The following is a 12,212-nucleotide window of genomic DNA, read 5'->3' as shown; positions in this document are numbered from 1 at the left end:
ACGTGTTATCGCATTACACGTACATATTCTGTAAGTCATACTACTAGTATACTGAATTTATCGTCATCAGTTATCACAAAATGTGTAAGCAATGAGTCAGTAAATTAAATTAGTAAGTATTCAATTGCCTTTTTTAAGAAAAGTATGACTTTAATGCTTCGAATAAAAGGAAAACGAATGAGACATAATACAACAATACTTTTTAATTCTTTCCATGTTTTGACTGTTCGTATTTTGATCTAGTCATTTCTGGCACGAATGTCTACTACAACAGTCTAATAACAATTGTCACTAGCTTTGTCTCCCAAAAGGGAGATTCGGCTACAAAGGGTTAACTTCGGTTTGACAGTGCGTGAGCCGAGCGAGTCATTGAAGGCACATGGTAGAAGCCAACCTACAGAACTGGAACTGATCTCGTCAAATGAAGTGCTCCATGGCAGACGCAAGGATTTCCGTCAGACATACCGAGGACCCGAATTTCGGAAGCATGTTTACGGAGACTTTCATGAATTTCGAGCTGCGGAATATTTCCAATAATTTCCTGGAAGCGTTCAGGAGAGACGTTACGACCGCGTACCACATAGCAAATGTTCCCTCGTAATTCTTTCCTGGGTCCCCCGGCCGATCGAGCAGAGCTCCGAACGGATCGGCGGCGGGTCTCCGGGAGCCGCGTGGGTAAATTAAACACTGGCTTTTCCCGAGAATCCTTTCTCACGCCCACGCCGCCAGCCGGCTGCACGGAAGATGAACGAAGATTGTCCGCAGCGGCGAAGCCCCAATTAATCAAACGTTCCGCGGAACGGAATAAGGGGAAGAAGACGACGGTCGCTGGGTCCGGCGACCGCGTCAATTAAAATTCACCGCAATCGGAAGTTAATTGTTCCCCCGAGGAATCGTTTCGTTCCTCCTCGATTTGTTGACAAACGGTTCCCCGCATAGTGTACAGAGATGAGATAACCCGGAGGGAGAACCGATTCGCTGATCGGCGATTTTATTTCTCGAAAATATTCAATGCCGCAAATTGCGGATACTTGAGCTGATTCGAAATTTACGAACCGAGAGATAAAGAGGAGACGAGGAAGAGAGGAATAGAGTAAGAGTGAAAGAGAGAGTGAGAAAGTGTGAAAGTGAGAGAGTCGGAGAGGTGTTAACGAGACGCCGCACGCGTCGCGTCGAGAACGTCGCCGGTGACGTCGGGGACAACACGTTATCTCGCGAAGCAACACCTTATTCCCGGATCGTCCCGAAATCCTCTTTGAGCTGCGGCGCCACGGATCACAGACGCGAGGCGTTTCGTTTGATCCTCGGAGCTTCATCGAATTTGTACGGATTCGCGAGTGACAGGTACCGAGAAGGGGAGAGGAGAAAAATTCTTTCCGCGGCCAAAAGAATCTTAATCATCGGCGATAACGGTTCAAACAGGCACCGGGAGTCCGATTGGAGCGGCGATTGTCTTCGGCGTGAATCACCGGCATCCTAATATTAAAATCGATCAGTGAAATACGACTTGCTCCCGGGATCGACGACGAAGTCGCAGCTCGTAAATATTTTGGAAATTTCATTCGGGCCGGGGCACGACTGGGGACGAGCGACATAAATCAGATCTCGGTTTCGACTCCGCTATCTGTTATCGGATGAAATTGGCTGACCTGAATCGTCCGCGGTCAGACGTTAAAAATTCTTCTGACGGACAGAGGGGGACGATTCATCGGCATTCGTTCGGTTTTTGTCGCGGTCTCGAGGTGTCAATGTTAACCCCGGCGCGGGTACAAAACGATTCTCGCACTGTAAATCCTCGCGGTGCGGGGCCGTGTATACAGTGACCCGTCTTACGCGTTTGAAACGTGTCGAGCTCGGGGACGGAAAAATAGACGCGAACGCGAAGACTGACGGAATGAGAGATGTATAGTGACAAAGAGAGAGATGAATATTTAGAGTAGAAAGAGAGAGAGAAAGGGGGAAAAAAGAGAAAGAAGAAGAAAGAAAACAGAGGGAGAAGAAAGAAAAATTATATAGGGAAGCCAAGGGTCGTCGATTGACCGATCGCGTCGCGACTTAGCGATCGTCTCTGGGACGAGAGCCTAGCACAAGAGTGATCAGAGCGACGAGAGTCACGAGTGACCGGACAGACGCGAATCCGCGGCTACCGAACATGTACGGAGTAAATAGAGTGGTCTCGTGGGTATCGGGCAACTCACCGAACGTAGCCAGGGCTATAACAGTCATCAAAGTCCAACGTCTCATGTTTGCTCGATTGAGGAATCGGAGCAGTTTGCTCCTTCCACGATCACCACCACCTCCGCCACCACCGGCTTCTCCGCCTCCTCCACCTCCTCGCCGTTCGGTTGTCCTCGCACGTGGCTGCAGAGACGCGTCGAACAGAAGCAGAGCGGAACCACTCGACTGTAGGACGTAGTAGGCACTGAGATGGATTTCTTCCGAGGACTACGCGAAACTGACCGACGATCGAGCAGATCTCGCAGATCTCGCAGCGTTCTCAGGGTCCTCCCGAGCATACGTGCCTGGTGCACGCCAATGGCATCGTGTTTGCTCTATCAGGGGCACGTGACAGCCTCCGCGGACCTGCAGCGTGTCCCTGCGCGTACACCTCGCACGCACTAAACTCCACGGACGTTCCGGCTTCGTGCACCAGCATCTTTGTGCATCGAGGACATATCTCTCTTCTCGTCTGTTCCTCTCGCTTTACCTAAACCGTTCCGCTCGATCCGTCTACACCGACGACGAGAGAGGCTCGTTCAGCGAGAGCGAGAGTCGGATATGGAGAGAGACACAGGCTCCACGGTTTCCCCCGTTCCCGGTCTGGTCAGAGTCGACACTGCGGGTATCGAGAGTCGCGGCGAGTGCACCGACGATGCACGGGGGAGAACTTTCTCTCTTTCTCGATCTCTCTCGCTCTTTCTCTCTCTCTCTCTCTCTCTCTCTCTCTCTCTCTCTCTCTTTCTCTTTCACTTTCTCTGTTTCTCTTTCTTGCTCTCTTTCTCTCTGTGTACGTGTGTGTATGTATGTGTACGTGTGTCTGCACGGCTCAGATACGCGTCTCGCCGAGACAGCTCATTCGACCGACGACGAATCCTCTGATCGGCTCCTCCGCGACGTCCGAACCCCGCCGCCAATCTCAGAGCGCGTCTGACCGTCAGCACCGTGACGCTACCCCGGCTAACATCCTCCTGATCTAGCCAGAGATCGATGCTAATCACGGACGTGCCACCGTTCAACAATGTCCTCGACGGTCCCGTATCCGGTCACAGGATTGTCAGATGCGCCCTGGCCGGCGACCAACGCTGGACTGATTTTCATTTGGCTGCAACGCCGCGCGGTACTGCCGCCTCGGCTCTCTTTGGCGCTAGCGCCCTGTGTGGCCTACCGCCACTGATGCCTCTCCTCTCTGTTCCACCCCCGCGGTCGTTCTCGCTCCGGTATGTCTGTCCCGGTTCGACCAACCCTGCCCTCTCTCTTCTTTTCCCTTTCGCTCGTCGACGGTCTCGCTCCGATCTGTGCAGCCCACATCCGCGCATCGTCGGGTGGCATGGTATACCATGCGGTACAACCCCCTTCCGCCGTTCTCGTCGAGTTTCCCTCCTCATCCCGCTGCTATAGTGCATGCCAACATCGCCGGAGAAGAGAGAATCGTTACTATGGCGAGATCAATATGATAGGACGGCGCATGCCTCGGTATCCTTATACTTAAACCCTTCGCCGCTACACGGGCCTGTCTCTCTCGCGACTACTGCGCCAGCCCAGTTCGCCGTCCTCCTCCTCCCTCGTCGGCCCCCTACTCTGGCTAACCCCTTCGCTGGCTACCCCTCGCGCGTTTCCTCTCTGTCCCTCACGTGACGCACGCCGGAGAGCGAACCTAGTGTGCCAGACACCGTAGGTGAGCGCGGCGTTGACTTAAGTCGCTTCAGTCAACACAGAACCGTATGCGGGAGGATACCGTCTTCCCTCCGAGTCCTCTTAACGCCCCGATGCTCCGATTCTTCTTTGTGTCTATCTCCGTTCCGAACTTTCGTTTCGAATCCTTTCTTCGTACTCGGGGGAGGGCCACGGCGAAGCGCGCGGCGCGGAGGATCGCCAGTTTCTCGCTTCTCTCGCCGGTGCATCGACGGCAGAGAGAGAGAGAGAGAGAGAGAGAGAGAGAGAGAGAGAGAGAGAGAGTCTGCCAGATCCAGAAATTATTCTCTAGACGACTGGCCCTCTATCTATCGGTGCCCGTCGATTGATCTCGATCAACCGATGCTCGCGATCCTCTGCCACGCTACGCTCCGCTTTGCTTCGCTCCGCTCTGCTACGATCAGCTACGATCAGCGCCAGCCTCGCCGAGCCTCGCCGAGCCGTGCCGCGCCGCGCCGCGCCGCGCGCGGCGTTTGTGCCCTCGCTTTGTTTCCCACCGATATCGCTGAATCAAAGCTCCGAATCGATGGGCCGGATTGATACGCGATTTCGACACTGGCCGCTGATCGGCCGCGATCGTATATCGGACACGCTCTTTTGATACCGCCCCACGCCGTTTATTTTAAAACCGTGTGCGCGCGGGACCGACCGTGTGCCGATGCGACCTCGCCGCCGACTTGATAGAACTTTAACAGTGATATACTCGTTTGAGGGGGTAACGTCTCGACCGGCCGTTTCAGACTTCGGTATTCCCGGAGACCACGCGATTTTATTGTTCACGATAAGGACACCGGCGAAACTACTCCGACGGCTCCTCCGTTCCTTGCCATTGACGATCGTGTCACAGTTTTCTTATTGTTGCGTCGCGTGCTCGGGACACCCTCGCATTAGAACGTTTTGTACGCCGGACAAGGAACTGCAATGCTGTTTGATTAGTGGCATAGGTCGCGAAATTATGGGCCGCGGGTCTTTATGGGAAACAAACATTGTCTATGTCGATTGTAGCGAGCAGAAGACAGAAATTTATGGCTTTCTTTAACATTAGTTAAATTAGTTAGTATTAGCAAAATAACAGGTCGATTATTTTTTTATTTATGATTATTCAAATTGTACAGATACATTCAACATATCTATTACTTGATAATGCTAGTTAAAAATTGAAATAAATGTCGTAGCGTTTCTTTTATAAACTAATATAGTTGCTGTTATGGTCCATGAATCAAGTGTTAATAATCTCAGAGATTTAAAAGTATTTTATAAACGTTCCTAATACTTTTTTATCCTTTTATCGTTATCGATTAATTTTTGTCATAAATGCATGAAATACGCAATTTAGTGATTAAGTCTATGTTTTTGAAGTTCTTGATGGTGATTCGTTTGTCAGTTAATGTTTGTAGCATTTTTAAGAAATTGCAATTTCATACTTTGTTTACATGGAGATATAAAAATTGCAGAAGGTGGAAAAAACGTAATTGGCTACGTACATTTACCATTTATGGTGTAAGCAAGTTTGTACGATGCAGAAAAAGGAAACTTTATTCCACGTTAGCAAAAAATAATTTTGAGTAGTTGTAAGACATTTGTCTTTTAACTTTCACAGAATTGTAAAAAAGCTTATGAATATGATAATAAAAGAGCTTATAAATATAATAACAAAAGAGCTTAGAAATATAATAGTAAAGAGCTTATGAACATAATAATAAAGAATTTACGTTCCCGAGGTTCACGTCTCAATTTTCTCAGCATTTTCCATCAGTATATCGATAAACGAAGCTGATTATATAGCAATAGCAACAACCATAAGAATATATTTTATAAATTCCAATTTAATTCATTTGCTTACAGTGCCACATGAACACGCGAAATGAAACACGTTTCCGAAGTTGTCTATTTTTAATTAACCAGTCTACGAACGCTCATAAAATATACATAACTTTCTCGTGTTCCTTGTATCGAAAGTTTATTTGGCTGCACTAATTCGAACGATTATTCGATTGCGCGATATAATATTTTTTCTGCGTTACAGCAACGCGTAGAAAAAATTTCTTATGGATTCATGTGTTTCGCTCTATGTTTTTTAAATCTATAGAAATAAAAATAAAATTCTATCGATCTGCTCGTTTCTGTACGAGTTGTCGGGTTTGTTGCGTGTATCGAGAAATTTGATTACGACTGTGAGCAAAAACGAAAATTTTGTCTGCTCGTCCGTTTGTTTCAACATTGTGCAAAAACGAATGAAAGGAATTCCATGGAACGTATTATACACGCGGGCAAGTAACCGGATGGAAAGTTAAATTAGTTGCAAAACTGCGGAAAAGGTCAGATACGATTGACTTTAGGAAAAACTGTACATAATGTGCCAACGAACAGAACGGATTTGAAAATGATTAACAAGGAGCTAGCGCGCGGAGATATTATTTTTAATAGAAAACGATCCCTTAGATATTATATATTAATGTACTTTTTACAAATTTTACTTAAAGAATTTTCATTCCTCTCTTGTTTGAACGATTAAACTCCCTTTTGCGATATTTCGAGTCAGAATATTAACAGCTTTCAGAGTAAATTATTTACATAAATAGTGCCAATTTATATACGTGTTAATAAATATTATTTTTATAATTTCAAAGTTTACTGAGTTCACTTTTAAATTGCGATATTATCACGAAAGAAATACTAATTATCTTCTATAAATTTGTTATCCAGAATTATTTAACAACTATTTAACATATTTAGTGGGGGATACAAATCATTAAATATAGCTATATTTAAAATATATACAATATAGAAGTCAGATATATGAATATCATGTTTAATTCTATTAATATCGTTGAAAGAAATAACTCAAAAATATTTCAGAGTCCTGAAGTCAGTAATTGCGAGCAAAATATGCAACAATAAAAATTTGCCTACGCCGCAGGAATCTTCTTTTCCACCTACGTCTTCCTAGAATATGCAGGAACAGTGAAACACTTTCAAGCCGGTTTGCGCAGTGGTATGATTTTCGTCTTTTTGTCTTCTTCCTTCGCTGGGTTTGCAAAGACGCACTCAAAAATAAATCATGACACCAGGGATTGCCGCATCCGTGCGGCAAATTGCGGCATCTTTATTATAAATTTTTAATGCTCGCGAACTCTGCAATTTAGTTCGGTACCTAGCTAACGTTCCTCCGCCTAACTTTAACTGTATTTCATTTTCTCTATGTCAGAAAGCTCTGCGCTATTTTACCCTTGGCGGCGCTTAAACCAAATAACGATAAACTTCACGGAAACCAGCCGACAAAATTCATTTAAATATCGTTTTTAATTAATTGGGACCACAATCAAGATACAGAATTCAACCCATAACCTGGATCTTCCCCAAGAAGCTATTTTGATTTAAATTAAAATTAATCTATTTTGTAAAATAATTCTTTGTATTTACATCTGTTTATTTCTGTCATAAATGTGTAAAATTCGCAGTTTAGTTATTATTTTTATTGTTACTTACATTATACATTTATGAGAAATTAGAGTAGACAATAATTAAAGTAGGGGAATACGAATATTAGTATATTATTTTTAGTGTACAACAATTACTGAAAAGAGAAAATGTTTTACTTGGTTACCCTTTCTTGAAATTAATGCAGACAATTTTCATTTTGCATAAACATCCATTATATTCCTGTGGTCCATACTGTTACAAATCTCAACCAAATATCCTAATCTAATTTACTATATTAGATTAGAATATCATGAAAGAGAGGCAAGCAGATCTTTTTCATTAAAATTGAAGGACAACTAATCTTAATCAACATTACGACTTAACCACGAATCTTTCTGACCAAAATTCGAAGTATTAAAATTTCTAGAAACCATGGAAGTAAATAATTACCAAAAATATACTGTTCTTGCCATTTAGCACAAGGATTTTTTAAACAAATCCACTCGACATAGCTACACGTACGAAAAACGTTCTCAATTTCCATGTCGCGTTCCCAGGGAGTTCTCTCTGAGCGCAGTCAGAGTCCCGACAACCCCTTGATTCCATCACTTCTTTTTTCATTACATTACACCATTCGTTACCCGCGGAACCAGCATACTTGTTTCCATTGTTCCCGGTAGCGATGCGCTCACGAGTTCGCCCCGAAAGAATCAATGATTCCAGAATCGCTTTGCAGTGAACAGCTCGGGAGTGGCGTGCTTAACACTTGCCGATACTCCTTAACGCTACGTTGCTCAATCTCCCTTTTATTCTCTCCCTCATGTCGATGTCTTCTACATCATTCTACGGTTCGTACACGAGCACGGCGCCACGCCGGTCTGTCTCTCCGGCTCTGTGTCCGTGTAAACGTAGACGTGGGCGTGTTTCACGGAGAGAAAAGAGAAACGCCGTTCAATGAACGTAGTTACGTGAGAAATCGAGCATCAATTGGCTCTGAGGCAATGTTCTACAGAACCCACGGCGACTCGAGACTTCAACTGCCAACCAAACCAGGGCCGTCTTATCCAATAGACGTGCCGGGCACGTTATCTAAGGTCTATAAAAATTTACAGCCTATGGAAAATTTCGAACCTGCCGTGCCGGCTTTATAGTCTATGAAGCGAGTCGCTGGATAGTGTATCGAGAACGACGGAAATTTCTTGGTCCATAAACATATTACTGTAATGAACGTAATAGTCGTAAAAAGAAACGAACTGGAAATACTTTTATGTGATTTTATTAAAACTAGAGTTTTATAAATGTTTTTCAAATGGTAAACCTAAATTTTTGAAGCTTTTATATTTTAAATAATTTTATAGTTCGTGAAAGATGACAAGATTCATGAAATCAATACTTAATGTACAAAATATTTCTATTTATTGATGTTATATTAATATGTTATTTATTGATACTATTAATATTATTGTCGTGTTGTATAATATTTATCAATATTATTAATTTTAAGAAACAAGAGCTACATACACAACTATTTCCTTTCCAAATCATTTTGCCGCGTTGAATGTAACACAGCATTTTTAAATTCTGTAAATGCTTTTAATATTTTACGTTCCATCTATTAATTTTTTTATAAACATATAAAATCCGCAATCTAGTGATCAAATATTTTATAACTGACGACATCTACAGATTACAGAATAAAGCAAAATAGAAAGCATCGCGAGTCAACTGAAAGCTTATCCGACATGTGAGGTCAAGACTAAAGCAAGTAGAAACAGCGAGAAATGGTCAGACACGTTACTCAAGACTTACCCGATAAAACGCTCTCTTGGCCGAAATTGACAGTTAAACCTTTCGCAAAGAAAGAAGTTAATAAGAAATATGTGTTCCATATTTTCGGCTTATGCTGCGGAGCTATGGCTTCATTGATTAAACAAGTTATTTATACTATAATTCGAGAAACAAACCATAGGTATTTGTAACGTAAAAATTGATACAGAATTGTATATTTAGTTTATTTGTGCATATATCTCTTTTCAGTACAAGACACTTGCAATGTTTATTTTGAAGTATCAGTTGCAATTTACTTAATTGAAAATTACTAATTTTAAATGTTTTTAAGTATTTAAATATTGAAATATAATATTTATAAGATTTTTAAATATTGGCAATGCCATTGCATAATTCACTGTCTATAACATTTAGTAAAAATTGTGTCAATAAATGTGGAAAAATAGCACTCTTACTCTCCTGTACAAATAGAAATATCCTGCTATGTACAGACCTATTCACGCTAGTAAATAATGTAATATAAAACACTGAATGTGCAATAAAAACGCGTTAATCTTAAGAGAAATCAAATATAAGAAGAGTGGAATATTAACAATGTTTAGATTTCTTGGTAATAAAACGATTTTTTTTTTAAAGTTTAAAGAACTCGCATACTACATATAGTTTATGTACGTATTATATTGTTCTAATCCTTACAGACTCCTTATAAAATCAAATTATTCTTAATAGTGTTTTTATATAACCATATAATTGTCCATAATCTATATTTTATATTATTACCTCGTCGTATTCAAGAAAATAGTTCGACTCTCGGACGACGTATTTACGACGGGGAGGCTCCGCTCTAAAGCTCACCCTTCTATATTTTTCTGCTATTTTCGCATTCAGCATTACCTTCCCTTTCATTGTGCCACGACCTGAGCCCTATTATAATCTGAGCCCGAATTAAACGGATATCTGGTAACGTGTTCTCAGGTCGTCTGACACCCGAATATCTCTACCACAAGTTTAATGATGTCTAGCAGTTCGCTGTAACTTGCGCGGAGAGTAAGAAATTCGAAGATAACGGAAACGCGATTATTAATATTAATAGACTGTAAAGTGAATTTAACCCTAACTGTTGAACCAGTAAAAAGCAGGTTAACGTGTCCCAGTATCACTGCTATGTAAAATCAAAAGTAACACCCGTGGTAATCACGATGACAAAATACCGAAATGCTGTTTTCTCGAAAATCAATTTCTAATGCTTTAGAGAATCAATTATATTTTCGATAAAAATAGTACGTTCTATTCATTAGTAGAAAATTAATGAAATATTCCTAGCTCAGTTAGAAATTTTAAACTGTAATATTATTTTAATAGTAAATTATATTATATTTGATTTTAGAATAAAAGTAAAATTAATTACACTAAATTCTTTATTTAAAATTTAACTATAATGAGTTATTAATATCAATTCTAATGCAGAAGTTTAAATTGCATTACAGTATTTTAATATTATAATAATTTTGCATTAAGTGTATTGGAATATAAATCTAAATTCTGAATTGACATTTTAAATTTTTACCATCTTTATATTAAGTGCCAGCTTTAAAATTATAAATATTGTAAATACTTTTTACAATAGCCAAACCATGAATACATAGAAACGAACCACTATTTCGCGAGCAGACGTAGTAAAATTTTGATTTAAACACCGAATTTCAAGGAACGTCTAAAATAAAAAGAAAACGGGGAAGATAAATAGAAAAATATATGACAGACTCAACGTTTTAAGCTGACGCGTTTATTTCAGACATTGTATATTCAGGCGAGAGAGAAACGTTCAAATCTATTTTAACGCCATTAAACAACCTGTAAGACGACCCAGTTTTTAGAAACGTACAGTACCTCTGAGTGCTGCCAAATGAAAGGATTTTCTTTTTAACGCTCCCATAGAATTTGTTCTGTTTTTCTTTTCTATCTATGAAAAATGTGGGTGCAGATGGTTCCGTTTTGTTTCGCCGAGCGGCTTGAGCCTTCATTGTTTCCCGACGTTCCAATGTTTCGTCAATACATGTTCTGCGTACGTTTCGAAGCTTTTCATAATGAATTACGAAATACCGAGGCATATTTTATGCTTAATTCCGATAATCTCGAACAATAAATAGAAAATAATTGTGCCTGATATTTACAAATGCGTTTCCGATTGCCTTTCTTACCGAATGAAAGGCTATAACATGATTATGTACAAACATTAAATGTTAAAATTTCTATAGTAATCACTATGCAACAGCCTTTTAATATCTACAACGAACTAAAAATTTATACCATTTTCTATATTTTATATTCATTATTTTTACTGATATATTTTGCACAGTCAAAGTTATAATTTTTAATGTTACTATAAAGAAAACATTTTTGGATACGAATTATATAATTGTTATGACTATTGCTTCAACGATTGTACTCTATTATTAGTTACACATTTTTCTATAGAGTGCTTCTTTATTTTGCACGATTAAATTATAAGGTCCAATCCATCCAAATTAATTGGCACACCCTGTAGCTCGTCACGAGAGCTCAGTTGTCAGCTGTTCGTTCTATCGACGTAATCCTGACAAATTATAGGATAACTAGAACTTTTAATCAGTGGTTGCGTGTTTTTTTTTACTAACTTATAAGTTCAATTTAAAACTCATTTAGCCGTTGTCTGGGAGATTCTTTGTTGGCATTATCTGACGAACAGATGTTTGTTTTTTCAGCCAATCACCTATACTATCGACGATTATTACCTGAATATTCTCGATATTATCGATTATCCGATATTACCAGCGTCTGCCTGTTTGAGACGTTGGAGCGGCGTCGTAACTGCACCACAACAGAACGCTAATTAACCTGAATGCTAGCCAGGGACGGAGTTCGGAGATGCAAACTCGAGAGCACAGATTTCCGTAGCGTAATCTGCGATCTAAGACATCTAAAATGAACCTCGGAACGAGTAGATCATGTCTGTTCAGGTGAGAGAAGCATTTTCAGATACCTTAGACACTCGTAAAGCTCTGCTAATTATCGTAGTGCAATTTAATACTCATTACCAGCTCGCGCAT

Source organism: Augochlora pura, chromosome 4, assembly GCF_028453695.1.
Source record: "Augochlora pura isolate Apur16 chromosome 4, APUR_v2.2.1, whole genome shotgun sequence".
NCBI lineage: Eukaryota > Metazoa > Arthropoda > Insecta > Hymenoptera > Halictidae > Augochlora > Augochlora pura.
This window is presented reverse-complemented; position numbering follows the sequence as displayed.